Source organism: Pagrus major, chromosome 12, assembly GCF_040436345.1.
Source record: "Pagrus major chromosome 12, Pma_NU_1.0".
NCBI classification, from domain to species: Eukaryota; Metazoa; Chordata; class Actinopteri; order Spariformes; family Sparidae; genus Pagrus; species Pagrus major.
Window position 1 is genome coordinate 10,619,714 of NC_133226.1, and position 6,000 is coordinate 10,625,713.

The window sequence follows — 6,000 nt, forward strand, 5'->3', positions numbered from 1 at the left end:
TACCAAGGATATCAAATCACTCGCTTTCTGTCTCTGTACATTAAGACTTTCTGGTATTTACAGCAGCTTTTAATCATAGCATGACATCTGTATCTGAAAGTAATCGAGAGTTGTAATAGGATCAGAGGTTAGACCAGTGGCAGATTTCCGTGCAAAGGGTTACAGTTAAGGTTAAGTATTCCTTGACCTTTTGAGGTGTAAATAATCAGTGTAAAATATATATATATATATATCTATATATATATATATATATAAATATACATATATATATATATATATATATATATATATATATATATATATATATATATATATATATATATATATATATATATATATATATATATACATATTAATTAAAACATTTAAATCTTGGTGGATTTACTAATTCATACTTTGATTCTACTAGAATCTAGTACTATAAAGCAAAAAAGTTATGGCAGTATATAGTATGGCTGAAACTCAAAGCAAAACTGATTGTTCGAATGCCATCTGTGAATCTGTTTAATTCATTATTATGATAAATGATCAGCTTTGGTGGGTGGTGTTTGATTTTCCATGTAAAAGTAACACAAGTATGGACTGAAGCACAGGAGATTTACCATTCATTAAAACACGCAATGATACACAAATGTACCCATTAATATGCGTGACTGTTTACAGCTTAGAAATATAAGTTAATGTTCCGAATGTAAGTAGAAAATGATGGGAGTTATTGGCCCCAGATGTTTCCATTATGGTCTTATTGTTGTGTGACATAGGTTTTAAGGATTAGGATATAAACATATGCAGCTCTCCACACATCTGATAAGGACAAACAATGAGTTATATGACTTTTCTAGTTTAAAGTACAGTATATTTAATTCAATGTTAATCTTAATGTTCAAAATAAGGATTATTACAGTTTAAAGTTACAAACACTGAATCCCAAATACTTTCCTTTTCAAAAAGTAAAAAAAAGAAATAACTTGTTCTGCTAAGGCTTTGATTTTTGTATTTCAGCACCCTGGACAGAGACACAGTACAGAGTATTGAGAGAAAGCTATTTTCGAACATGCTACATAGGAATGACATTAAAAAGTCCAGAATATTCTGTGAAAGGACAGCAATGCACTGTGGTTACCACAGCTCAGCCAACCTATGGCTCATTGCTTATCTGGGATAGCAGCAGTGGCAGCAGGGTGAGCAAGGTAGTCCAGACTTTCTTCTCCCCAGCCATGTTCTCCTGCTCTGCCCGATTGAGGGACATCCCCAGGCTCAACCGGCTTCTTTCAAGGCAAATGTGCAGCAGGACTACTTCAAGACGATTCTGGATGTCTGAGCTCCTAACTTTGTCTCTAACGTTGAAAGGAATCTGGCAAAAGAAGCCCATTCCAGCCACTTAAATCCTTGATGTGATTATTGCGGTCACTTGGCAGAGGTTACAACCATAGGTGCGGGGTAGAAAATACAGAACAACTGGTAATTCAGATTCAGCTCGATCTTGACCACAACAGTCTGATACAACGCCCACACCACAGTGATCCACCTGTCGGTCTCAGGCATTACCTTAGCCTCACAAGTGAACAAGACCCCAAGATCCACTACTTTTGGCAATAACTGGTTCTCAACCTGAATGGAGCAATCCACTATTACCTGATACCAGGGCTTCAGACTTGGAGGTGCTGACTCTGATTCAAAAACCTCTTAAACTTGACACAGATCAGCTGTGACTAGAGAGTTTGTCCTTGGAAATCAAACAGAATTGATGACAAGGACAACCTTGGCATACCCAAACACGTACCCACAAAAAAAATGACCTTATTGTTAAGCTTTCACTGCCAAGGTCTCAATCCAGCCTACTACTTGAAAAACTCACCTAATCAAGAGTTTGGTTCCAGAGGACGTTCAGTGAATATGGTTGAACAGGGCTCCGAGACCAAACATCATTGATGGTGGGCGCACATTCTATCCTAGCTCGGATGAGGTGAAATGATTAGTCTGGCCCCTTATCTGGGACTCAGTTGTCTTTGGAGACCCAAGGTCAGGTGTTCAGGGTCACCAGAACACACACACCCCTCTATCACAATAAAGTAAAAAGAGTATTTCAGGAAAAAAAAGCTTTAGAAACCACTGGTATTCTCAACCTTAAACAATACTGCGTTATTGTCACTGGCTCACTAAATTTACTTAATTTGAGTGTTTGGCCAAAAAATGCCTATGAAGGAATAAAGCATGAGGGGGTAAGATAAGAAGCAAAAGCATGGATTATTGAACTTTTTAATGGTCAGGCAACATAGAGAGTGAATCCAGCCTCTCAACATGGAATCTAATGTTATTATAAAATACAACTAGTTATGTCACAGATGGAGAAGGGATGCAGGTGGTGGCAGAATGGGGCCCATGACCCAGTTTAGTGATCATTGCAAAAAGATTATAACTTGAGTCACATAACTGGTCTTATGAATATTACTAATTCCTGCAGCTCCATAATGAAAACACTTATTTTACTGCAACTTTTAAGAAAAACTGGTTTCATTTCAAGTCTTTCACTCCTTCCATCTGTGTCACTGGGCGTTCCTCCTGAACCCTTGGAGAGGACTTGACTGATATGTGACATCACTTTCTCTCCCCCGTCCCTCCTCCTCTTTCACTCCCTCCTTCCCTCCCTCAGTCCTTCCTCCGTCACGTCACGCAGCGTGTCCTGCGGGATCCGGGAAATGATTAAGGAAGACAGTTTCAAATACCTTTCAAGTCTCTCCCAGATGGCAACGCAAAGTAGGTGGGCACGGAGAAGGTGGGAGCTGGCAAGAGGAAAATGCCAAGCTGCCTCTTAAAGACAGGAGATAAGGTGAATATGTGTGTGTGTGTGTGTGTGTGTGTGTGTGTGTGTGTGTGTGAGGAGCGTGTCACTTATGTGTACATGAGTTTGTATGTCAAAAGTGAATGTGTTCATGTAGGTTCAGTTTTATTCACATGTGCTTGCTAGAGTACATCAGTGTGTATTTGCACCTGTATACTGTATGCAAATGTGTGTTAGGGCAAGGATGAGAAACAACAAACACACAGGAAATACAAAAGAGAGACAAGTTTGGCCTTTTGAGTTCTCTTAGCAGAATATATTATCCCCTTTAAATCAGTAATATACTTCACATTGGAGTGTTCATGGTGACACACATACAGGGTCCCTCACTGTGACATGCTGCTCATCGTGGCATGACAGGCCGTGTGCATGTGTGAATATATATCTCTGTGTGTATGTCTATGTACAGTATGTGCCCACATCTGTGTGCACATGGGTCTTTGTGAGGGAGAGATAATGAGATCTTGTTCAGCTGAGGCCTGGTCTTGATCCCCAGAAGCCCTGGACTCATTTCAGTGAGAAACCTCTGAACAGAGTGAATATGAGACTGAGCACCTCTGGCAGAAACGCAAACCTGGTCTGATGTAGAGGGATCCAAGCGGACTATAAGTCTGTTATGCACTTTAAGCCTATATAAGTCCAGGATGAAAGCCTTTGTTCTTCAAAGTAGGGAGAACTTTTTGACAATATTCCTCTTCAAGGAATAAAATAATCAGCTTTTTCCTCGACTAATTCTTCACTGCACAGAGTCTGCAGGGGTTTTCTTTGTCGAAAGAGAGAAGCTGCCTTTTCTGAACTCTTATTCTGTGCAGCAGAGAAAAGGGGCACTGAAACTTCGATGACCCAAGTATTGGTTATGGGTTGGGGTTGTTATATTATCTAAGATGGCATCTAGTTGACTCTAACTCTATTATTGATCTCAAACTATTTCACTGAAAGCTTAAAAGCTTTATCATCCTATCTGTGTAAACCATTTTAAGATCTCAATGCCACTGCAACAACATTGGCTTGTTTTGAAACAGGAGTGCATTTAACCAGAACAGTAACCTCTGTAAATTTGTCTCAGTATCACTGAGAATAATACCTTATTTTTTAATAGTAAACTATAACGAGCTTCAGAAGAGAAAAAGGTTTTGACTGCAATGTGAAGGGTTTAAAAACAGTGTTAGAAGGTAAAGCAGTAATATTACTGTTCTTAAATTCAGTAAAGTAGTTAATAGTTAATAATCACATAATTTTGTTGTTACATGTGTTACATAACGTCCTCAATTATCTGCATAAAAAAAAATCAAATTTTCAAGGCATGTATTTGACCACTTTGAATTCTGTCACTATCCTATAGGAAGGAGAAATGAAAGATCTTGCAAATGTGTGCTGATATGTGGACATTCAGTATTTAAAGGCCCAATTTGCATGAAAGTTGATTGTTGAGTCTCATTCCGAACTTGTCAAATTCTGATGTTTTGGGTTCTCCAGGTCATTAACTAATGACGTTCTGGCTTGGTAGATAGGGTTGGCCAGTGTCAGTATGTGACAAGTTGGGAATGAGACTCGAAAATCAACTATCTTATAAATTGGACCTTTAAAGTTTAACATTAAATTGTTATCTCAGGCGTTTTGCGGGGTAATGCAAAAATAATGTATTGAGTAGTGTAACAAATTACCGTCTACAGGCAGTAAACAAGTAAACTAATGCATTACTTTTTTTGAGTAACAACCCCAACAATGTTCAAAAATAGTGCTGTTTCTACGTCTACATTTTTGTTTCAAGATTTTTCATGTTGGCAAGAGGTCAATCCGTTGACATAAACATCATTAACACCTGCATGCTCACGGGCACACAATTAACTTCTATATGAAGGTGCTAGATCAATAAAGTTGGTCACATAATTAAGTTTAGATAGTTTGTGTGATAGTTGAGGAAATGTCTCAAAGTCTGTGTGGTGTCTAACAAACTCAGACGTAGGGAAGCAAGAAAAAACATTGTGAATTTACATAACACCTAATGCAAGCTGTCGGTCTTGATATATATATAAGACCACTAGGTATGTTAGTCTTCATCATCAAACATGCAACTTTGCATTCAATTCTTTTTGTAACTTCATACATGCCACGGGTGAATTCACACCAGCATTAGCTCTGAATGAAAAAAAAAAAGTAATTCAATGAGATTACTGAGTGGGTACAGCAGGTGTGGTGATGCAGAGGGCTATGGGCATAGAAACACAGCAAAAAAGTTCAACCTGACTACATTTCTTGCTGCAATTTAATGCAACATTGTCCTGCAATGCAAATAATGCAAACACATATTGAATATTTACCCTGTTTGCAGGGATAACTTTGCATAGTTGTAAACTCTGGTCTCAGTTGCATTACCAATGTCTTTCTTTCTGTCTTTCTTACTTCCTTCATTTGTCACTCCTCCCCTCATCCACCCTCCCTCTCCCTTTCATGCCTGTCAGCTAGCTTTGCAATGTGAGTTAGCCAAAGCTATCACTGTTCCCTTTTCTATTTGGCATTGTTCAAACTAAATGGAAACAAGGTAATTAGCTTGTTACAATTAAAGCGAGACGAGCGGATGAATTGTAATCACCCGCAATGGAGTTCCTGCTTTCTCCCCTGCAGCCTCCAACAGGCCAGCTGAGCTATCCTCATTTGCATAATTAAAATATACAAATGATAATGGATTTTGTAGTCAATGTCCAGAGGCTGCAGAGGCAGGGATGAGAAGAAAATATGAAATCACAATAACAACCACGCTGTCTTCGCCTAAAGGGGAGGGCAGGGACAGGGGAGGAGGAAAAGAAGGAGATGGGAAGAAAGGGAGGATGTGGGGCGACTGGAAGAGATGGAAAGAGAGAGAGGGATGTGAAGATAATGGAGAGAAAAGAGAAAAGACAGGCTGAACATCAGGGAGAGCAGAATAAAGGTGGACCAATTACATTTGCAAATAGCACACGCCTGGCCCTGGCCTGCATTGCCCTCCCTCTAGGGAAGTCTTTTGCCTGATTACATGAAATTGGGATAGAATTAAACATCTAAGAGTTGTCCTAAGACAAACCGAAATGAAATTAGAACCCGACTTCTTTTTTACCTTGGAGCGCCACAGAGCTGCACAACAGGGAGGGAAGGAGAGACGGAGGGATTTTTGCAATTAG